The sequence below is a fragment of the Paramisgurnus dabryanus genome, chromosome 21 (genome assembly GCF_030506205.2).
Source record: "Paramisgurnus dabryanus chromosome 21, PD_genome_1.1, whole genome shotgun sequence".
NCBI classification, from domain to species: Eukaryota; Metazoa; Chordata; class Actinopteri; order Cypriniformes; family Cobitidae; genus Paramisgurnus; species Paramisgurnus dabryanus.
In genome coordinates, this window is record NC_133357.1 from 26421654 (window position 1) to 26446369 (window position 24716).

At 39.0% G+C, this 24716-nt stretch overlaps 1 protein-coding gene across 1 annotated transcript in view; it reads left to right on the forward strand.

Moving 5' to 3' along the window:
• The first annotated feature begins 1181 nt into the window (after positions 1-1181).
• The window catches only part of l1camb (L1 cell adhesion molecule, paralog b), a 356560-nt gene continuing 333025 nt past the window's right edge, over positions 1182-24716 (forward strand). Inside the window, exon 1 of the mRNA XM_073812991.1 lies at positions 1182-1340. The gene's annotated coding sequence lies outside the window, so the exon portion shown is untranslated. The remainder of the gene's footprint in view (positions 1341-24716) is intronic.

The following is a 24716-nucleotide window of genomic DNA, read 5'->3' on the forward strand; positions in this document are numbered from 1 at the left end:
ACAGAGACATACAGACATAGACAGACAAATGACATAGACAGAAAAACATGGACAGACAAATGACATAGACAGACAGAGACATACAGACATAGGCAGACAAATGACATAGACAGACAGAAGACATACAGACATAGGCAGACAAATGACATAGACAGAAAAACATGGACAGACAAATGACATAGACAGACAGAGACATACAGACATAGGCAGACAAATGACATAGACAGAAAAACTTGGACAGACAAATGACATAGACAGACAGAGACATACAGACAAAGATAGACAAATTACATAGACAGACAAACCGACAGACATACAGAGACATAAAGACATAGACAGACAGACAGACAGACAGATAGATAGATAGACACAGGCATTTGGAATCAGAGGTCTGTAAACTCTTGTTAGGGCTCATGGTAGCTCAGTTTGCTGGTCAGCATACATAACAAAGGCTGTACCCATCACCCCCACATGATCTCCATCTGTTCCTGCTGGACTTCACTGGGACCACCGGCCAGGAAGAGAGTGGGTGGGTGTGTGCTCCTCGATTTTTCATATCACATTTCTGTATGTCGTTTTAGGTTTTCAGAAAACAATAGGTGGTAAATCATAGTATTATTAGGTCTAAATAGACATAATTTCTGCTTTACGTATAATACAATCATATACTGCTCTAGTCTCTTCTTGCACATAATATTTTGTTGTATTTTATTCTTATTACTGTGATGCAACGATTTTTAATAAACCAATTTATTTATAATGAAAAAGAATGTGATTTTGTTTCATTTGAGTTTTATTTTCAGTATTGACAATGAGGTAATATAATGTCACTTACAATACTGTAACTGTTCATAAAATGGGCTCCTTTATGCAAATGATTTATTACTTTCCTTTCATTTTGAGGTGGAATCTGAAAACCCTATAGAAATCACCATATAGAAGTCAAGAGCTACATTTGTTGGTTCTTTATCGGTGTGAGGGTATATGGATGAATGAGGGGGTACGCATAAACCTCCCCATTGTGGTTTAGGGAAGAGAAAAGAAGGGAGGGGCTGGATGTTACTGAAAGATAAAGAAAGAGATTATGTCATCTCTGCTCAGCAGCCAATGAAAGGTACGCGGGAGGGGCAAACGGAGAGACAGAGGGAGGAGGGGCAGACTGCTGGTGAGAGAGGCAGAAAGGGTGTGTTTTTCCTTCACTGCAGCATCCATGAAAAGGTTCATCCATTGGATGGGATGAACAGAAAGAAAGACAGGGAAGAAACACAGAATAAGGCGTGTCACCATACTGAAGGACAGGAAAGTGTGTCCTGCTCAAGACCTTCACAACACCTGCAAAGGTAAGATGTTTGGAGAGATCATTTCATAGATTCTAATGCATTATTAGTCTGTTTGGGCGTGTGCATGCATTACTGTGTGTGATGAAGATACCTTGATGATCAGGTATCGCGTGAAGCTTGAACACGTCTTGTGCGGCCTTGTGCGTATGTAAAGTTGCACTGTGGAATAAAGAAAGCACTGTGGACAAAAGAGAATACTGATTGTAAAACAAACTAGGAAATGATTTAAGAAATGCAAAGTATGTTTTATATACATTACAAATCGTTTAAGGTGTTACGTTTTTAGATATTTTCATGCAACTATTTACACAAAAGAATCTCTATTGAAATACATTTTAAATTCTAACTTATCTCTGTTTGAAAGATTTGTTCAAGTGTCATTTAGATTGGTCTAGTTTAGTTAATCTTAGATCACACCGTCTCTCCTTTCTTTAATCTCCACCTATCCGTATGTCTATATGTCTGGCTTATAGGTGCAAAGGTTATGCCATTGTTTTTCTATGTAGGGAGGTTGTCATGATGTGAAGCCATTTAAATATCCTTTTTTAAACAATAACTACATGCCACCACAGTACAGCAGAATAAACAGTAGCGTATGACTTTTCTTTAGCTTTAGGAAAGTAGGGAAAGGAAAAACCTATCATTATAAGGAATGATCAAGAGTGATTAGATGCTGTAAAGGTTATGTTTATGGTGAGAGGAGCAATCAATCTGATGCTGAGATGAGAGCTCTGGCCTAGAGAGAAGCCATTGGATGCTTACAAAAGTGAGTCTGATGCTGAGAATGTAACATTAATAGCATAAGGATATATATTATGCATCGAGGAGTGATCTGATGCACAGAGAAGTGCTGAGAGGAATGGTTTTGATGCTTTGAGAGATTTGATGCTAAGAGGAGTGATTTCATCCTGCAAGGAGTGATTTGATGCTTTGAGGAGTGACCTGATGCTACTGTAAGAGGAGTGATTTTATCCTGATATGAGTGATTTAATACTATAAAAGAGTGTTTTGATACTGTGATGAGTGATCTGATGCTGACAGGAGTGTTTTGATGCTGTAAGGAGTGATTTGATGCTGTAAGGTCTGATTTGATGCTGTAAGGAAAGATTCGATCCAGATTGCTACCGATGATTGGATGAGCAAAGCAGGAACACACCAACAACTTAATCAAATGAAGAAATCTAACAAACAACAAACTGCTAACAAACAACAGTAATCTGAACAGGATGCTTAAGGGAGGTAGCAGTACACCTCTCATCTACTGAACACATATTTATGAGAAGATTTGGTTTCATGGCTGATTCATATACAGTGTGTCAGACTTCAGATAATTGACAGCTCACTATGTGACTTTCAGTGCTGAATATAAACAGACTGCATTAACTGCACTACATCAGATTTACTGAACTGCAAGGCATGGCAAAACAAGCCAAAAAATCTTTTAGTCAAATTAAATCTGAGCAGAAGTGAAGAAGCGTTTGTGCAAGTTTCTGTGCGTTTTAGGGACTAGTGTGTTTATGTGTGTCTTATTAGAGTTAAAAGCAACAATGCATTAAGACATTGTAAATGGATCTGTCCTGGCTAAATGTCCAGCTAAATGACGGATCCATTACTAGGTGGATAAAGTGCAGCAGAAAAGTTTATATATACATTTAAAAATGTAATATTTCAAACAACAACAAAAATATGAAAAAGAACAAATGGTTTCTACCAAAACCAAGATTTCTGCATATGTAATAAATTTTCCATGTTTAAGTGCTATAATAAGGTGCTTCTATCAGCCTATCAAACTGTGAAAAAGATCAACGCAGTAACTTAGTTTTGGTAAACCATTCTCTGCAAGCCTGTGAAAAAATAGCTCATTGAAATTTGGCTCCCCTTGTGATGTCAGAAGGGGATAATACTGCCCCTTAATCTGCACTATCCAACCACTGAACATGCCATTAAAGGAATAGTCTACTCATTTTCAATATTAAACTGTGTTATTACCTTAACTAAGAAGAGTTGATACATCCCTCTATCATCTTAGTGCGTGCACGTAAGCGCTGGGGCGCGCTGCGACACTTCGATAGCATTTAGCTTAGCCCCATTCATTCAATGGTACCAAACAGAGATAAAGTTAGAAGTGACCAAACACATCAACGTTTTTCCTATTTAAGACAAGTAGTTATACGAGCAAGTTTGGTGGTACAAAATAAAACTTAGCGCTTTTCTACGTGGATTTAAAAGAGGAACTATATTTTATGGCGTAATAGCACTTTTGGGAGTACTTCAACTCGCCTGAAAAATCCGCTCCCCTTCTCCCTCTCATAATGGGAGAGGAGGGTGTTACTGCGCCGAGTTGAAGTACTCCCAAAAGTGCTATTCCGCCATACAATATAGTTCCTCTATTGAATCCGCTTAGAAAAGTGCTACGTTTTATTTTGTACCACCAAACTTTCTCGTATAACTACTCGTCTTAAACAGGAAAAACGTTGATGTGTTTGGGCACTTCTAACTTTATCTCTGATTGATACCATTGAATGAATGGGGCTAAGCTAAATGCTATCGAAGTGTCGCAGCGCGCCCCAGCGCTTACGTGCACGCACTAAGATGATAGAGGGATGTATCAACTCTTCTTAGTTAAGGTAATAACATATTTTAATATTGAAAATGAGTAGACTATTCCTTTAAGTGCCGAAATCAGCTCATTTGCAGTTTAAAGGACACACCCAAAAACGGCACATTTTTTGCTCACACCTACAAAGTGACAATTTTAACATGCTATAATAGCTCATAATATCTATATGGTATTTTAAGCTAAAACTTCATATATGTTTGTACTCTGGGGACACCAAAGATTTATTTGACATCTTAAAAAAGTCTTGTGAAATGACCCAGTGCAAGGCCAGACCTTTTAAACTGAGTGGACCTTGGTGAAAAAGGGTGGACCTCAATGGCCACTCTTTAATTACATAATTTAACAATATAGTGGTTTACATTACGGATAACATTATCTTTTTTGAGTAATGATTGAAAAATTGGTTTAAAAAGAACAAATCAAGAACTTATATGGAAAAGAACAAAGTTACTATTAAGGTACAACAGTAGTATTTATGAACTGAATCAAATGAATAAGAACACTGGGTAACGCTTTAGATTACAGCCCGGAAAGTACTGGGTAAGTACAGTGAATTTACAGCGTATGTTTCTGTAATTATAGTTTACTTATGAAGTACGTACGTGTAATTATAAGGGAACAATTTAAAATATTTGGGGAATAAAGGGGTAACAACCAGGAAAAATACAAATAATATATGCAGTAAAGTACTGCGTAAGTACAGCGAATTTACAGCATACATTTCTGTAATTATAGTGTACTTATAAAGTACATACATGTAATTTTAAGGGAACAATTTATAATATTTTCGGAACAAAGGGGTAACAAGTGCCACTTTAATTTACAGCCCGCAGATGTTGTATTTACTCTTTAACTAAGTGAAACAAGGGGGTAACAAGTGCCACTTTAATTTACAGCCCACAGATGTTGTATTTACTCTGTAACTACGTGAAACAAGGGGGTAACAAGTGCCACTTTAATTTACAGCCCGCAGATTCTGTACTTACTCTGTAACTACGTGAAACAAGGGGGTAAAAATTTTTGACTTAGACTGTAACAACACAAAACAGTAACTACAGAAAATACACTCTTAGAAAGGATGTGTTAATTTTTTACACATCTTTGTGTGTTAAGTTTTTAACACATTATGTGTAATTTTAACACATTATGTATCATTTTGTGTTAAAATATAACACAAGTTGTGATAAAAGTAACACAAAATGTTTTGTTTCCATAATAACACAGAGATGGGTGGATTTTGGGACAACGCATTTAGTGTGTCATCCCAGAATCAACACTAATGTGTTGTTTTTAACACATTTGTTCTAAGAGTGTGGTTCTAGTTTTGCTTACTTTGTTTTCACCATAGTTGCCTTCCCTTTTTTTAATTTTGCTTGATGACCCAACAAATTCCTGTACTCTTTTTCTTTCTTAAGGTAAGTAACCTTTATTGAAAATCCTAAATAAATTGTATCATACTAATAAATAGCATAAACACATTAACTGAATTTCAAGTTTTGTTGTTTAGTAATCTAAAATACTTACTGCATATATTATTTGTATTTTTCCTGGTTGTTACCCCTTTGTTCCCCAAATATTATAAATTGTTCCCTTATAATTACACGTACACTTCATAAGTATACTATAATTACAGAAACATACGCTGTAAATTCGCTGTACTTACGCAGTACTTTACTGCATATATTATTTGTATTTTTCCTGGTTGTTACCCCTTTATTCCCAAAATATTATAAATTGTTCCCTTATAATTACACGTACGTACTTCATAAGTAAACTATAATTACAGAACCGTACGCTGTAAATTCGCTGTACTTACCTAGTACTTTCCGGGCTGTAATCTAAAGCGTTACCGAACACTGTCTTCTTCATTCCATAAATTAAATATAATTAAAGTTGCAATTAAATTAAAATGAAAAACTGTATTTTTTGGAGAATATATATATATATATATATAATATTCACGTGGCCTCAATCTATATTAAAAAAGGCAAATCTCCTCCCCTCATCAAAATGATCTCTCTTTACTTTCGGTCATATGGTATGGCAGATGGGCGGGATCCGGGAAAAGATCGCAGCGATTAGCAATTAGCAACGACCCAACTTCAAACGATCCAATCAGCTCTTGATAAACGAATTCAAGTCCAGCCCTGTTTTATTTCATTTCAGAATCCAGTTTCACTCAGATTAACGTCATCACAGGGAAAATAAGACAATCGCTTCTTCCGTTTCATGGTGACTCTAATCTGATTTAAGCTATAGAAGTGATTTTCCTTTTGTCTTCTGTTGTTTGATTAACATAATGACACAAACATAAGCAGATTTCTTGAGAATACTGTGACTTTAAGACCAAATAAGCAGGGATCCATATACTGACACACACAGCTGATTTCTTTCTGTTTTTATCAGAATACTTCCCAAGACTGTGGTATTTCAAAATAATTTTGTGTGTATGTGTCCTGTAAAGTGCAGAGAGATGCTGTGTTTGCGTACTTTTTGAGATGGGCGTCTCCGTGCTTATGAGTGTGTGTCCAGTATATGTGTGTTCTTCTGTGCACTCAAATTGTTTAAAATGGCTTGAATGATAACATTAGAAAGGTTTAGAAACACATGCAAATGATAAACTTTCTATAAAAATAGTATTTTTTGCATGATGCGTATTATTATTAAAGAGATTATTATCATTTATGCAAGTGTCTTCTGACTGGATGGGCCAGCTGTCAATCTGAGGGATCCAGTCCAACCCTGGCCCTTATGTAGCCTCGCCACTGCTATGATCTGGCAGAGAGCACATTCATTTTTATACAGTATGTACACCTGCCTCCTGTTTATAACCTGTGCTTGATATTTTCACATTTCGTTATTTGTATAGAAGTTTTCACAATACATATCGCTTCAATATAAGCTTCTACATTTCAAAACCAGCAGCAATAAAAGCCAGGATTAAAACATATGGAATTTTTTATGTTTTGAATATATGTGTTCAAGGCTGGTGGCATCTGAAGTCTTGGCAGGAGTTGGTGTCATCTTTTAACAGCTCTTGGGTCATCTGAAGTTTTCCCAATTGGCTGCTGTAATTTGTAGCTATCTCTGGATGGGTTTTCTGAGGCAGGAACAGAAAAATAGATGTAGAATAATTAGAAAGACCAACCCAGATTTAAGAGAATGATTCATCGTTGTACTGTATAATAGAAGATATGTTAAATAAACAGGAGCTAAACCATTTTAGGGCCTATAGGCAGAGCCTTAAATAAATTTTTTACCACCCCTGTAAATGGTGAGTATCTTGAAAATGTTCAGAACACTGAAGAGCAGGAGCGACAGCGGTACACTGAGGAGCAGGAGCAACAGTGCTACACTGAAGGGCAGGAGCATCAGCGGTACACTGAAGAGCAGGAGTGACAGCGGTACACTGAAGAGCAGGAGCGACAGCGGTACACTGAGGAGCAGGAGTGGCAGCGGTACACTGAGGAGCAGGAGCAACAGTGCTACACTGAAGGGCAGGAGCATCAGCGGTACACTGAAGAGCAGGAGTGGCAGCGAAACACTAAAGAGTAGGAGTGACAGCAGTACACTGAAGAGCAGGAGCGACAGCGGTACACTGAGGAGCAGGAGCAACAGTGCTACACTGAAGGGCAGGAGCATCAGCGGTATACTGAAGAGCAGGAGTGACAGCGGTACACTGAAGAGCAGGAGCGACAGCGGTACACTGAGGAGCAGGAGTGGCAGCGGTAAACTGAGGAGCAGGAGCAACAGTGCTACACTGAAGGGCAGGAGCATCAGTGGTACACTGAAGAGCAGGAGTGGCAGTGGAACACTGAAGAGAAGGAGCGACAGCGGTACACTGAAGAGCAGGAGCGACAGCGATACACTGAGGAGCAGGAGCAACAGTGCTACACTGAAGGGCAGGAGTATCAGCGGTACACTGAAGAGCAGGAGTGGCAGCGGTACACTGGAGAGCAGAAGCAACAGCGGTACACTGAAGAGCAGGAGTGGCAGCAGTACACTGAAGAGCAGGAGCGACAGCGGTACACTGAGGAGCAGGAGTGGCAGCGGTACACTGAAGAGCAGGAGTGGCAGCAGTACACTGAAGAGCAGGATGGCAGCGGTACACTGAAGAGCAGGATGGCAGCGGTACACTGAAGAGCAGGAGCGAGAGCGGTACACTGAAGAGCAGGATGGCAGCGGTACACTGAAGAGCAGGAGCGACAGCGGTACACTGAAGAGCAGGAGTGGCAGCGGTACACTGGAGAGCAGAAGCAACAGCGGTACACTGAAGAGCAGGAGTGGCAGCAGTACACTGAAGAGCAGGAGCGACAGCGGTACACTGAGGAGCAGGAGTGGCAGCGGTACACTGAAGAGCAGGAGTGGCAGCAGTACACTGAAGAGCAGGAGCGACAGCGGTACACTGAAAAGCAGGAGTGAACAGCGGTACACTGAAGAGCAGGAGCAACAGCAGTACACTGAAGAGCAGGAGCAACATAGGTACACTGAAGAGCAGAAGCTACAGTGCTAGACTGAAGAGCAGGAGTGACAGCGGTACACTGAGGTGCAGGAGCGACAGCGGTACACTGAAGATCAGGAGCGAGAGCGGTACACTGAAGAGCAGTGTCTATTGTCTATTGATACTAGAAGCAATAGACTTTTGTAATTATATCACTTCAGTTTTTCATTTGTATATTTTTGGCATAATCATTGTATAATGTATATTATGTATTTGGTGTGTTCAGATATTTGAGCGTGATTCTTATGTCAGTGTCCCATTCAACACTGTGCGAATGCACTGTATTTTTAATGTAAAAGTTTGCAAGGGCAAAGTGATATTTTGTCACGTGTCTTCTTGAAAGTGAAGTTATTTTGTATGTGGATGTTACGGGTTGTGTTCTTTTGCATTCTGCATGTTGTTTTTCTACGCTCTCTCTCTCTCTCTCTCTGGTCTATCTCTACCAGGTGTTTGCTGATTGGATGAGGCGGCTGTCCATCTCAATCAAGTGTGTGTGTCGACAGCCAATCGAGTGCCGCCCTGCTGGTTAAAAGGCTTTCCGGTGCGCGTGATCGCCAGTTCAGTTCTGGGTGTGATTGTGTTTGAGTTGCCCTTTGATGTGTGTCTTTCATTTTTCTGTGTGAGTGTGTGAACTCACACTTGTATTGGTATAATTGTATAGACTTTATACGAACAGTTCTTGAGTGCATGTTATCACCCTGTTGGGGGAAAAGGGAGCAGGTAAGAAGATCGCGCGATGTACATATGACCCGTAGAGAACTATATCTGTTAGACACACTAGGTAAGAGGGGAGCGCCTCTTTTGTAAGTTTGTATTTTTATTAAGGGAGTCTAGTTAAGGCGTCGGATGCGCCGAAGATTTCGGTTTTTCTTTCCACATTTTTCTTTGGGTAGTAAGTTTAGAGGGGTTTGGGAAAGTAGTTATTCAATTTTTGTTTTGTTATTTTCTTTAATTTGGCGCTACCCATTGTTTCTTTTTCCCCCAGGGGTTTACAGTCTTTAATTCTTTATTCCCTAACTTTTCATACATTGTAAATAGCTCACACTATACAGACTGACTAGATTAGTGGCTTCGGCTTTAAATAAAAGAAAAACTCATTTAACTGCAACTCTCTTTGTGTCCGGTCTTTTCTGATGCCTTATTCCAGCAGTATCTAAACTAAATGTTATGTGCTAACCCTGGATTTATTAAAAGTTCATAACATTTAATGGGGGCTCGTCCGGGATCTGTAATATTTCCCGTGATTTATTACATACTGCTGGATTGGGAAGTAGAATGACTAGGACTTATGTAATTCGTTTGTAGTAGGGCGTGACTGGTTAACGGAACGTAATAATGGCTGATTTTGATTTGGAGAGCTTCGTTAACGCACCGGCTATTGATCGACTAAAAAAATGCAGGAAGGATGATTGGCTGCTTATCGCTGCTCATTATAAAATTGCGGTTACGAAAAATCAGCTTAAGAGAGATATTAAGAGAGCTGTTATACAGGGGCTGGTGGAACTGGGTGTTTTGGTGTTACCTGGAGAAGATGGAGCTGCACTTGGTACCGACGTTCACTCATGTGTGTCTGGTGATGAGGAGCAGGGTGAAACGGCTGAGGTGGAGGGGTCTGAAACCAAAGCTGTTTTGCCGCCCTTTGAACCTTTTACTCCGACCTCTGTTGGGTCTGGAGGTAATGCCCAGCTGAAGGTTCGCTTGGCGCGTGTTCAAATAGAAGCGCACGAACGGGCAGAGAGTCGTCGGGCTGAGATGAATTTACGCCTTGAAATGCGCAGGATGGAAATTGAGGCGGAGACGCAGATTAAACTGCGTGAACTTGAGCTGAATGCAGCTAAAAATGTACCTGTCCCAGTTGTTCCACCGGTGCCGGTTGGTAGCGCTCCATTGGGGGCTGAGTCGGCGGTAACTACTTTCGATGTAAGTAAACATATCTCTCTCGTACCGCAATTTCGTGAAGCAGAAGTCGACTCGTATTTTGGTGTGTTTGAGCGTATCGCGTCCGCACTAAATTGGGCTAGAGAAGTGTGGCCTTTACTTTTGCAGTGTAAATTAACTGGTAAAGCCCAGGAGGTGTGCGCAACTCTATCCTTAGAGGATAGTTTAAATTATGATATGATGAAGGCTGCAATCCTGCGCGCGTATGAGTTAGTTCCAGAAGCATACAGGCAGCGGTTTAGGGGTCACAAAAAGAACTCCAATCAATCATTTGTTGAATTTGCCAGAGAGAAATGTGTTTTGTTTGACAAGTGGTGCGTGTCGAGCAAAGTAACAGACTTCAAGACGTTACGAGAACTTATTCTTTTGGAGGAATTTAAAAATTGTGTCCCCGAACGTGTTGTTGTTTATTTAAATGAACAAAAGGTGACCTCTTTGTCTCAGGCTTCTGTTTGTGCAGACGAATTTGCGCTGACACATAAGAATGTATTTACCGCAGTCCGTTCTGATAAAACCGCGTCTGTTCCTCTGATTAACCAGTCACGACCAAAAAGTTTTGTTCCGAAGCCAAAAGAAGATCGGGAATGTTTCTATTGTCGTAAGCCTGGCCATTTAATTGCTGAATGCAATACATTGAAAAGAAAGCAACAAAGCGCTGCAACCAAGAGCGTTGGGTTTGTGAGTGCTGTTGATGTTAACTGTGGTGAGCGTAATGGCAGGTTGGATTCAAGTTATGAACCGTTTCTTACGGAAGGGTTCATTTCTATTTCGGGTGAGTCTACAGATCAGGTGAGAATTAAAATACTCCGTGACACCGGCACTACTCAATCCTTTGTGCTTGCAGGTGCACTGTCATTTAATGAGCAGACTTCTTGTGGCAGTAATGTGTTGGTACAGGGCATCGAGATGGGTCTTGTTAAAGTTCCGTTACATCAGGTACATTTGCAATCCGAGTTGTGCACAGGATTTGTAAAAGTAGGTGTTCGTGAATGTTTACCCGTGAACGGGGTAGATTTTATTCTCGGCAATGATTTGGCTGGTGGGAAGGTTTTTCCTGTTTTGGAGGTTTTTGATAACCCTGTGTTAGATCAGGCCGATGAGTTATCTGAGATGTTTCCTGAAATTTTTCCGGTTTGCGCTGTTACCCGAGCTCAAGCTCGTCAGAAAGATGTCATTGATTTATCGACCTCTTTTATTGCACCTGTATTTACCAATGACGCTTTGCCGTCGGTTGAAGGTAAGGCTGATGAAAAATCCTCTCCTGTCAATTCACATTGCTTGAAGTTACCTGTGACGCGTGAGAAAGTAGTTTCTGCACAAACGGCAGATTTGACGTTGCAAAAATGTTTTCTTGCGGCTGTTTCCATTGAAGAAGCACAGAAGAAAAAATCTGCGTATTTCGTTGAAGATGGCTTATTGATGCGCAAGTGGTGTTCAGATGTTACGGATAATTCTGAATGGAGTGTAGTGTATCAAGTTGTCATTCCTTCGTGTTACCGTCAGCAGGTTTTGTCTTTGGCGCATGATCATGACCTGTCCGGACATTTAGGAATTAAGAAAACTTACAATCGGATTTTGAGGCATTTTTTTTGGCCCCGTCTAAAAACAGACGTTGCTCATTTTTGCCGCACTTGTCACACTTGCCAGATCACTGGAAAACCGAATCAGGTGATTCCCCCCGCGCCGCTTGTTCCCATCCCAGCGGTAGGTGAACCATTCGAGCATGTTATCGTTGATTGCGTCGGACCTCTGCCTCGAACTAAAAATGGTAACCAGTTTTTATTAACGATCATGTGCAGTGCTACGCGTTTCCCTGAGGCGATTCCGTTGAGAAAAATCACAGCATCTGTGGTTATTAAAGCACTTGTGAAGTTTTTTTCCATGTTTGGTTTACCAAAAGTCGTGCAAAGCGATCAAGGCACTAATTTTCTTTCTAAACTTTTTTCACAAGTTCTGACCACTCTGAATATTTCTCACCGGGTTGCGAGCGCATATCATCCAGAGAGCCAAGGTGCTCTCGAACGTTTTCATCAAACGTTAAAGGCGATGCTTAGGAAGTACTGTATGGATACGGGTAAAGATTGGGATGAGGGGGTACCGCTGGTTTTGTTTGCGGCTAGGGAGGCTGTGCAGGAAAGTCTTGGATTTAGTCCTGCCGAACTTGTGTTCGGTCATACTGTCAGAGGCCCTTTGAAACTTTTTAAGGAAAAGATTATGTCCTTTGATTCCAGCCCTAAAATGAATGTCTTGGATTATGTCAGTAAGTTTCGTGAGCGGTTACATCACGCTTGCTCTACGGCAAGAGATTCATTAGCTAACGCTCAGGAAAATATGAAATGCCGGTTCGATCGTAAGTCTGTTCAGCGCTGTTTTGAAGCGGGAGATCAGGTGTTGGTACTGCTACCTGTTGTTGGTTCTTCTTTATCGGCACGTTTTTCAGGTCCTTATAAGGTATTGAGGAAGTTGAGTGACACCGATTATGTGGTTGGTACTCCCGACAGAAAGAGAAAATCTCGCGTGTGCCATGTAAATATGCTAAAGGCATATCACAATAGAGAAACTCCTTGTACGGAACCTCCAGCTGCGGCTCTTATTCCCGCTCCTGTAGCCACAGCCTGTAGTGGTGTGCCCGTAAGTGATGCTGATATTGAAGAGGATGGAATTGTGTTTCGTCACGCACATCAGCAGTGTGCTAGACTTAAAAATTCTGAGATTTTGAATGACTTACCATTTCATTTGCATCATTTATCTAAGGAACAACGAAATGACATTACGTATCTGATTAATGATTATCCCTCTCTATTTAATGATGTTCCTTCTCGCACTACAGTTCTGCAGCATGACATCAATGTAGGTGATGCTACTCCGATAAAGCAGCACGCGTATCGTGTGAATGCAATGAAAAGAGCTGTCATGCGCGAGGAAGTTGACTATCTACTGAAATATGGGCTCGCCAAGTTTAGCTGTAGTCCCTGGAGTTCACCGTGCTTATTAGTTCCGAAGAGCGATGGCACTGCTCGATTTTGCACGGACTACCGAAAGGTAAACGCGGTTACTGTTCCAGATTGCTTTCCTCTGCCGCGTATGGAGGATTGCGTTGACAACCTCGGTTCCGCTCGTTATGTCAGTAAATTAGATCTGTTAAAGGGATATTGGCAGGTGCCCCTTACATCTCGTGCTTCTGACATCTCCGCTTTTGTGACTCCTGATAGTTTTCTGCAATACTCTGTAATGGCCTTCGGGATGCGTAACGCGCCCGCTACTTTTCAGCGGCTCATTAACATCGTGCTTTTAGGAGTCCCAAACTGTAATGCTTATTTGGACGATTTGGTTGTGTATTCTACTGACTGGGCAGAGCATGTTTCACTGTTACGGACTGTATTTGAGCGTCTTGCTAAAGCCTCACTGACCTTGAATTTGGCCAAATGCGAATTCGCGCAAGCAACCATTACATATCTAGGTAAGGAGGTTGGCCAAGGCCAAGTGCGCCCGTTAGAAGCGAAAGTAACCGCAATAGCTGAATTTCCAACTCCAGCTACTCGAAGAGAACTTCGCCGATTTTTAGGCATGGCTGGTTATTATCGCAGCTTCTGTAGGAACTTCTCTATCATTGCGCAGCCTTTAACCTCGCTCCTTAGTCCATCTAGTCCGTTCCGGTGGTCTGATGAATGTCAGCATGCGTTTACTTCAATCAAAACGCTGTTGTGTAGTACTCCTGTTCTTGTAGCTCCTAATTTTGCTTTGGAGTTTAAATTGGAAGTGGATGCCAGTGCGGTTGGTGCTGGGGCCGTACTGTTGCAGGAGGATGCGAACGGAGTTGACCATCCTGTCTGCTATTTTTCGCGTAAATTTAATAAGCATCAGATCAACTATTCGACCATTGAGAAGGAGGCGTTAGCGCTGCTGATGGCCCTTCAATATTTTGATGTGTATGTTGGGTCGAGTAGCTGTCCAGTTATTGTGTTTACCGATCACAATCCTCTTGTATTCCTGTCACGTATGTATAATCATAATCAACGCTTAATGCGTTGGTCTCTGATTGTACAGAGTTACAATCTAGTGATTAAACACAAGAAAGGTGCGGAGAATGTGATCGCGGATGCCCTTTCTAGAGCTTAGTAGTGTTGCACTGTAGTGTTGAAACAAATATATGTAAATTCATATAGTTTGTTTTTAAGGGCGGGGGTGTTACGGGTTGTGTTCTTTTGCATTCTGCATGTTGTTTTTCTACGCTCTCTCTCTCTCTCTCTCTGGTCTATCTCTACCAGGTGTTTGCTGATTGGATGAGGCGGCTGTCCATCTCAATCAAGTGTGTGTGTCGACAGCCAATCGAGTGCCGCCCTGCTGGTTAAAAGGCTTTCCGGTGCGCGTGATCGCCAGTTCAGTTCTGGGTGTGATTGTGTTTGAGTTGCCCTTTGATGTGTGTCTTTCATTTTTCTGTGTGAGTGTGTGAACTCACACTTGTATTGGTATAATTGTATAGACTTTATACGAACAGTTCTTGAGTGCATGTTATCACCCTGTTGGGGGAAAAGGGAGCAGGTAAGAAGATCGCGCGATGTACATATGACCCGTAGAGAACTATATCTGTTAGACACACTAGGTAAGAGGGGAGCGCCTCTTTTGTAAGTTTGTATTTTTATTAAGGGAGTCTAGTTAAGGCGTCGGATGCGCCGAAGATTTCGGTTTTTCTTTCCACATTTTTCTTTGGGTAGTAAGTTTAGAGGGGTTTGGGAAAGTAGTTATTCAATTTTTGTTTTGTTATTTTCTTTAATTTGGCGCTACCCATTGTTTCTTTTTCCCCCAGGGGTTTACAGTCTTTAATTCTTTATTCCCTAACTTTTCATACATTGTAAATAGCTCACACTATACAGACTGACTAGATTAGTGGCTTCGGCTTTAAATAAAAGAAAAACTCATTTAACTGCAACTCTCTTTGTGTCCGGTCTTTTCTGATGCCTTATTCCAGCAGTATCTAAACTAAATGTTATGTGCTAACCCTGGATTTATTAAAAGTTCATAACAGTGGACAAATGAGCTGTAGATGACCTTGGAATGAAAGGAGTGCAGAGGAGTGCCAGAGACAAATAGGAAAGTGATAGATGGAGGACATTTTCTGAGAAGTCAGATATCCCTAAATTCCATTTTTTCCTCATTGACTCACTCTGCGTCTGACCTTTCTCTCTTTCCATACATCCATTATTCCACTTCCTGTAGCAGAATGAAGTCTTTGTTTTGTTCTTTTCTTTCCTTTTCTCAGATGAACAGTGATAAGCAGTGTTGATCTGAGAAAGAGTGTATATGATTGTATGAATAACAATTACATCAACTGACAAAATTCCCATTAGCAGGTTTGAGAATGTGACAGGGCAGCATGTAGCTTCATAAATCTAACAGAAACTTGTTTCGAAACTCAATTTCCAGTAAAGTTACAACTTGTTATTACAGAAAATTGGAGGGCTGATTTTTACCAATATTTTGTCAAAAGACACAAGACCCTTAAATGAAAGATTACCTCTACCTTTTTGGAAACAATTGCACTTTATGTGTAAAGGGGGCTATTATGTGACAGATCAGATAGAAAACAGATGTGTTTGTCACTCTGTGTGAGTGAAACCTTTTCTAATGAGGGGAACATGTAAAAAATTTAAGAATCTCAAAATCTCAAAGTAAGAAGTTTATTGGGTTGTTTAAAATATAAAGAAAAGTTGGATTTTTTTCCAAGATCATTTTAGAAAAAAAAATATATAGTTTTATTTTTATACTGAAATAATAATACAACCAAGATAAAAAGATCTCTGCAGTGTTCATAATTTAGTTTTAGTCATATTTTAGTTATCTGCTTTGATTTAGTTTAAGTCAACTAAATCTACATTATATTTAGTCCACTAAAATCCAATTGGTTCAAGTATAATTGATTGTGCCATAATGACATAAACGTAGCTGTTATGGTGTTAATACTCTTATATATTCTAACAAACAAGATCAAATCCTAATTTACCTTAAAGCAACAATATGTAGTTTCCATGTAAAAATGACTTACAGCTCCCTCATGTGGTTGAAAAGCACAACAGTGCCTGGTATCAGACACTCTTCTGCAGGCAGGGGGGGGGGGGGCGGGGCTGTGTTTCCTACCCTCCACCGCCACTTTCAGAGTGTGCTTGTAGCAGCTAGGAGGCTGCTCAGGTTGCAGCAACAGTACAATCTGTCCAGTTAAAAGTTGTTCTATCACTGAAATAATTTTAGAGAGATTATTTAAAGGTAAAAAAAACTACATAGTGTTGCTTTAAAATGAAATAAAACCATGTAAAAAAATGTAAATGTAAAAAACATTCATCTGAATTTCCCCTGCATTGTTTTAACACAGACATGGGATACATGGATATGGACAACCGAGATGTCCTGGAAAGGTAATCAAGTATTTCAGTAAATAATAACTATATTGTACAATAAGGCAGTAATCAATTAGTTTACACATTTATCAATTAATCTAGAAATAAATAGACCAAATTCCAAAGTAATTCATCACTTGAAATTTCATGTTGGGCAATGAAAAAAAATTATACAATAAGTTTATGAATGAAACATTTAATCCATCAATAAATAGTAAAAGAAAAGGGGGCTTACAAAACAACATAAAATACTCAATACGTACATCATAAGTACAACACAATATTTAATTCCTGAATAAAAATGTATTTCAAAATGAGATTTGATCTTTACTCTTTGCTTTAATCATTTATAATCATTACACAGAGTAAAGGTCAAGCGCCTGACAAAGTCAATGTGCGGTCATGTGAATTGTTTATTGTTATGTCGGAAACCTCCTACCTCCCTACTATATGAGACCATGGACCACAAAATCGGTCATAAGGATCAATTTAGGGAATTGAGATTTAAACATCATAAATAAATATGATTTTCATAGATATATGGTTTGTTATCTTGAAACAATATTTGGCTGAGAAACAATTTAAAAATCTGGAATCTGAGGGTGAAAAAATATAAAAAATTAAGAAAATTGCATTTAAAGTTCACAGTCCAAATAAAGTCCTTTAGAAACACATATTACTAATGTAAAGGTTTGTTTATCTACTGGCTTACCACTGTAATTACCTGGTGGACTGAATTGGTATACATAAAAATTAATTTGAATGAAAAATGCCCAAAGGAGCAGTTATCACCATATAGCTAATTTGCATTAGACTTGTTCGACTTCATGCAGCGCTGCAGGAACTGACAGGCAGATGATATCAAAGTACTGCGAGAGCGATTCAAAAAACCATACACAGAAGTCTGACTTTGACATCATCCTCCAGTCAGTTCTTGTGGTGCCGCAGGAAGTTGAACACGCCTGTTGTTTACCTCATCTTGCTAGTTTTTATTCAGGAATTCAATATTGTATTTTTTAATTATTTATTTATTTATGTCCAATCAGTTGTTAAATAAAAATGCTTCATTACTATTTACGTAACTTACTTGCACAAATGACCTATGAGGTTGTTTTTTGGAGGAGGACAGTTGTACACTTTCAGACAACAATTTGGGACCTTTCCTGAGAACCTCCCTTCGAGGGAATCCCTGTCACCATTTTGAAGTGTGTTCCACTTCGTAAAGTGGACAAGGGAAATTTATATGGAGCGACCGTCATGTCCTCAAATTAGTCAAAGATAGCTAGTCTAGACCACAATGCACATCGACTGTGATGTCACAACAGCATCTCGCATATATCTCGCAACATACCTGCAGCATTTGCACTTAATTTACCTCAAGTGAGAGAGAGAGAGAGAGAGAGAGAGAGAGAGAGAGAGAGAGAGAGAGAGAGAGAGAGAGAGAGAGAGAGAGAGAGAGAGCAGGATGTGGTGGGGGATGGGAAAAAAATGAGCTGTGATGCTGAATGTTACTATGGTAACAAGATGAGGGAGGAGAGTTATCTGCATTTACAAACACACACACACACACACACACACACACACACACACACACACACACACACACACACACACACACACAGGCTACAGGGACAGAAACTCGAGACAGTGTGCCTGGAAGTGTGTAAAGGGGAGGTGAAGCGCGACTGCTTGAAAATGAAGGCTGCTTAAAATGAAGCCTTAAAATGCGTCCTTATTTCTCTGTGCTGCTAAGGATAGAAAAAATGGATCCTTCACAGCGTGGGCTATCCCGACATTTATTGCGCATCTGTAATGGCTAAATATTTTTTAATAAACATTTAAAACCTTTTTTTAAAAGTGTTTTTAGCAGGAAAAAGTTTCTTGTCACTGTTTCATTATTATAAGTTATGTTTTGTATTAATATTATTCTTTGCATGTTGCGTACATTTCTAAGGTTGATAAATTTGATTTACTGTAGTTTAGTATAATCAACATCAATGTGTCATATTTTCTAAAAGAAAATTGATATTTTTCTGGTTCCATATTTATTTGAATAAGTCAGAAACATATTTGCAGTGTCTTGCTGACAGGCACGGTGGGTACAGCAGGTGACGCAGACCGTCTCATTTCAGTTCTCTTTGTGAACTTTGGAGGCTGCCACCAACAAAGACGAAGTGCTCGGCTTCTGAGGTCGGGTCCTTAGAAGATTGCAGCCTTCAAATTGGGACCCAGCTAGCCAATAGACTTCCAAGTAGAGAAACAAAGATATGAATAATTGTGTAATTTATATAGACTGAACTAAATCCACCAATAACATATGAAAATTAAGCAAAGATACAGAAACATGGCAGTGACCATACATAATTATACCACGGATTGCTTGATTGGTTGAGAAATGTTTAACAGGTATACATTTTTTTTTTGATAACCTGTCACGATTCTTATCTGTTCTTCTGCTCGTTTTCTTTATTTATCTCCATCCAGACTACGTTTCCCATCATCCTCCTCACTCCACACCTGTACTGTGTTAATATTCATTCACACCTGCCAGCCATCATCCTCATTATTTCACCTTATACTGTACATACTTTGTCTGTTCTCCCTTTGGTGGTCGGTTATTGTGTACATGAATGTTACTCCTAGTCTCCTAGTCTTCCTCCAGTCACACCCATGATGACACCTAACCTGTCAAATGTCTTAAAATAACCACCAGAGCAATGTTTGTGGTAACTGTGGTATAAGAGGAATAATTGACGCTGGGAGTCTATATACCAGTGGCGGCTAGTGACTGCTTAACCGAGGGGTGCTAATTCAAAATAAGCGTTCAGTGTGTCATGTCTGTTGGTCCTTTTTTCAAAATATGTGTTCTACGATCCTGTGTGCATCACGTGTTTTGTCAAAATAAGCGCCTGCTGCACACGCGTCAAAAACGTTTTTGATAAATAAAACACTCACGTTAACAAAATACATGCAAGACACTCCCTTAACAGTAAACTTTGATTATGCATGAGATTATGGGAGTTTCTGCCAAACCTGAGTCTCTCTATTATCATAAACCCTTTAGACGCATCTTATTTTGACAAGACACGTGATGCACACAGGATCTCTCCGTGCACAGAACACATATTTTGGAAAAAAGGAACCACACACATGACGGGCTACATACATGTTGTGACGAACTTTGCATCGAGCGCCCTCGAAAAAAGGCCGGCCGCCACTGCTATATACCTTATACCAGTGGTTTTCAAACTGGGGGCCTCGAGATGGTGCCAGGGGGGCCCCAGTTTTATGACATTTTATGAAATACATTAATTTATCATGAATTCTGTGTAATTAAACCTAAAAAAATAAGGCTACTAACCAAAAGCACTACTTTTTTGAATAATTTAATGTTTTTTTTTATTAAAATGTTGAGTTTTAGAACAGTTTTTTGTCACAAATTTTCTTTGGTGGCCTGCGAAGGAATGCACCGAACACAAGGGGGGCCGCACGCTGAAAAAGTTTGAGAACCACTGCCTTATACTATAGTAGACATGAATATTTCTTCACTTCTACAACCAGTAGCAAACAACAACAAGACCCTATAACAAAGCCCCAGAAACACCTTTAGCAAGCACATAGCAATGCACTAAACACACTGTATAGCAATACATTGGCAACTCCTCCTTAATGGTCTACATTGTGAAACAATCCTGTAAACATTTCACCTCATCTGGAATCATCAGATCCATATGATTCTGGAAAATTGTATACATTAGTGTGAAAGCAGTAGATGGAGGTGTGTTATCAGAAACTTGATCTTACACTGGAGGATTGAAGCTTTTACAGACAGACTCCATTTCTGATGTTCAGACTCAGAGCTCTTTCAATATTTGCTTGTAGTTTGATAGATTTTTTTAATATCTGGCTATTTTGCTTAGGATTTATTTGAATTTGTATACAAAAAATAACCACTGATTAAAAAAAGTATCCTGATTTTAAAAAGTATCCTGAAAGCACCCGTTTTCACCGTATACGAGAACCAAAGGGTATTCAAATAAATTAAGTTGCATCAATGCCCTCTATGACCAGACACCTATTCTCATTTACAAGAAAGTTTCTTTTTGCTATAAATGATCGAACAACATTTATGTTTGTTCAATAATGACATTTATCTAAATTAAGTAAAAATTCTATATTTTTACAGTCTAACTCGCATTCCGTAATGAATTTATTATGGAGGAAAAATATTATCTAATATTATATAGGGCTGGGCCAATCTACTTTTTCTATTACCGATACGATTTCAATACCTGTATTCTAAGTATCGACTGATGCCGATCCCGATCCAATACTAGTATTTTTCTTGATCCATTTAGAATTGTGTGTGTTTAAACACATAAACATATACACACAAAACATGTTGCACAAAATCAGGAGAATATTATGTCAAGTGAATTTTTTTAAAATGAGATACAAGTTAAAAGAATGTAAGTGTTCTTAAATATTTACTTTTTAATCAGATGTTTAAAATACAGCGTTTGTGTGTGTGTTTGTGTGTGTGTGCATGACATATTTAATTCACGCTACTCCAGTGTATTAACTCGGCGAGCACCAAACCATTCAGTTTTTGTGACCTTAAATATCTTCATATATGCATTTGTTTTTCACATAAGACTGTTGAATATACGGTATTAGGAAGATTTTGAATATAGTGTATAATAACATTTATGGTGGTTTTATAATAGTTTGACTTTTCTGTAGCATGACAGTAACAACCACAAGTAACGCACACTCCAAAACCTTACAGTTAACTTAACTCAAACCATTTAAGTAAACCGGTTGCATTAGACCGTTTAAGTTTTAAAACACATAAATTTAAGTACTGTGAACTTGAGTCATGTGCAATTATGCACTTATATTTAAGTAGTGTGAACTTATATATAAGTGCATAACTGCATATGACTCAATTTGTTTAAGTTCACTGTACTCAAATGTATGTGTTTTAAAACTAATGCAATCGGTGTACTTAAATGGTTTGAGTTGAGTTAACTTTTAGGTTTTACAGTGCACAGTATCGGATTTGGAGAAAAAGGTCCGGATCGACCCGATATCCGATCCAAAGGATTGGATCGGCCCACCCCTAATATTATTATCACTGTAATATTTTATTTGTGTTTTACGAAATTTTACTGAAGTTAGTTACGATTATTATCCCTCATTAATAAACCAATCTTTGGAAAGTAAACAGTCACAAATGCGACAATACGTGTGACATTTGAAGTAATCAAATGAACTTATACAATTTTATAATTAACTACAAAAAACACTGATTTAATTCCTACTTGAAGATGTTATTTAAGACAGATCCTTTTTTTTTTGAGAACTTTTCTTATAAACATCCTTGAAACTTTTTTAGGAACCTTTTTGCGAATACAAAATATTTTAAACTTAAAAAATGTTATGTTTTGTGAATCTGGTCCCTGAAGTCTCCAAAGGTCAAATATGTCAGGGTGCTTTGAATTGTGAATCAGATAAAGAGTTTTGGGTTGCACCACTAGCAGTGTCTACTCTTCAGAGATTTATCAGTCCCTAGCTTTTCTGTATGATCGTAAATTTGTGCCAATCTAAACACCCTTCTCGGCACAAACAAATTTCCACCGAGAAACATAAAATCTTGGATGGTTTGACAATTGCCAGAACTTGCAGAATGCTGACCAAGTTATGTGGACTTTGGGACTCTATAGTTAAAGATCACAATAAGCTGTTTAAAATGTATATATTATATATCCTTGTACTGTGTGATTGTATCTATCACTCTGTTTTACCTTATGACTTATATTCACAGTTATGAAATTATTATTTGATGTGTGTTTAAACCCATGTCATGATTACTCTCTAATCATCTTTAAATTTCCTGATCAATGATATGCATCATGTTACCGTAACAGGCATTACAGGGGTCTCCAACATAAGGCATGAATGCAGCGTGTGTCACTATTAACGTGAATTCTGTAGACCATGAGAACCATGGAGAGTTAATGTGGTTTCTCTCTCTCTCTCTGTGTGTGTGTTAGAAAGCGTGTAGTGGAGTCACTGAGCTGAATGGAGCTTTTATCTATTAAGTCTTCCAGGAAATACTTTAGCAAAGTGCTGATGTGTCATAAAGGACCTTTTGAGACAAAGCGAAACAACAGCACTGTTTTTATGCTGGTCGATGTTCTGGATCTTTCTGCATTGTGTTGTTGGAATAACCCCATTAAACAGTCATCTATTCATCTATATAAGCACCGGTTGTTAATGCATTAGTAATATATGTTAATGCACTGAGTGTAATTTGCTGCTTGCAGTCATCAGAGGATCGACAATAACTCATTATTTCACAGTTGGAGGCTTATTAATATCTACTAATATAATGCATCAACATTAAGAAGTTGGGTTACTTTCACTCGCGGTAAAACAAATTGTAACAAAGTGAGAATTGTCGTGTGGCGGCTCTTTTCCTCATTTAAATGTAGAACTGAATGAGTTGTGACAGATTTGCATGTAAATGTTTGCTTTTAATAGAGGAGCTTACCTTCACGAACAGACAGCTGAATAGGAAACACACAAGGGAAGCAGGCTCTGCTTTTGTTCAGAGCCGCCCCGCTTGGGTCACGGTCATTAAGTTATCATGGCAGGAATTCCTTTGAGAATATGGGGCTCATTAAATCTGCGACCCTGGATCTAGACGGCCTGTGCTGACATCACATCACTGTTTAGGAAGTGAGATCACAGCTGGTGACTCTTTCTATATGATTGTTTTTCAAAGCACAAATAGTGCTGTTAAGCGTGGGTGTTTTTATGATTTTAAAATACTTTCTCTTATGCTTAAGTCAATTAAATAAGCTACTGGTATTGGCTGAATGGCATGAGACAGGCCAGCCCAGTCTCATTAATTTTGTATAGGACTATCTGTCGACCCTTGATAGATGTGAAACGTTTGGGAGTGGGAACAGTCATTCTTTTTGCAATTTTAGATGTAATGGAGAAGTCAGATTCATTGCATGTATTCTAAGTCTACATTTTGGACAAATTGAATGTTCTGAGTTCTGATCAGGTCAATGTAAACCTGAGTAAAGAGATGATGATGATGTTGAGGGATGTTTCTTAGTTCAGCACCCGATCCTCACTGAGCTCATCTATGATTTAATTGCAAAGAAGCGTTAGCAAAAGCAGAAGTCACTAGCTTTAAAATAATATAATTCACAGTTTCCATTGCTTATTTCAATTCATGATGAGTCTTCTAGAGACATGATCACTTATTTCTGGATCAGTGTGGACTCGAGACGCAAGACTTCATTTAGATTTGGTCAGCTTGTTTATTTAAAGGGAACTGCTTCTGAAAAGATAAACATTTTCAGTTTGTCCACACCATCATGAAAATTCAAAAATTTCAAAGGAGCACCATTTGGCACTAAGTAAGTGTTGATTTTTTTTGCACACCGGACTGTCAGAATGGTGAGCAGATGCTAGAGGTCTTCAGAGAGTTGAAGTCAGATGCTAGGGACAGACTGGAAGTCAGGGGTGTATGAAAGTGGCAAAAACAAGTATTATGTTGTTGTTATTAGGAAATGTTCAGATATTACGATGCTTATAATTCTGCACAGATCTGCACATGCCAGAATGAAAGAAACATATCTAAAATTCCCATTCTGCATCATTACACTGAGACTGATACTTAGCCAAAACCTTATATCAAAAAATTGTTTTTTGTCTTAAAAACAGTTCATTTAAAGCTGACATCCTCTGGCTGAGCTTTGGCTGTTATGACGCACTGTAAGTGACTTTCTTACTTGGTATTTTTCTCTTGTTTTCAGTAGAAATATATTGAAATTCTTTTATTAAGATGCTTTTTCTTGATGAGCAAAATGACCTAAGAAAATAAGTCGAGTGTTTAGACAAAA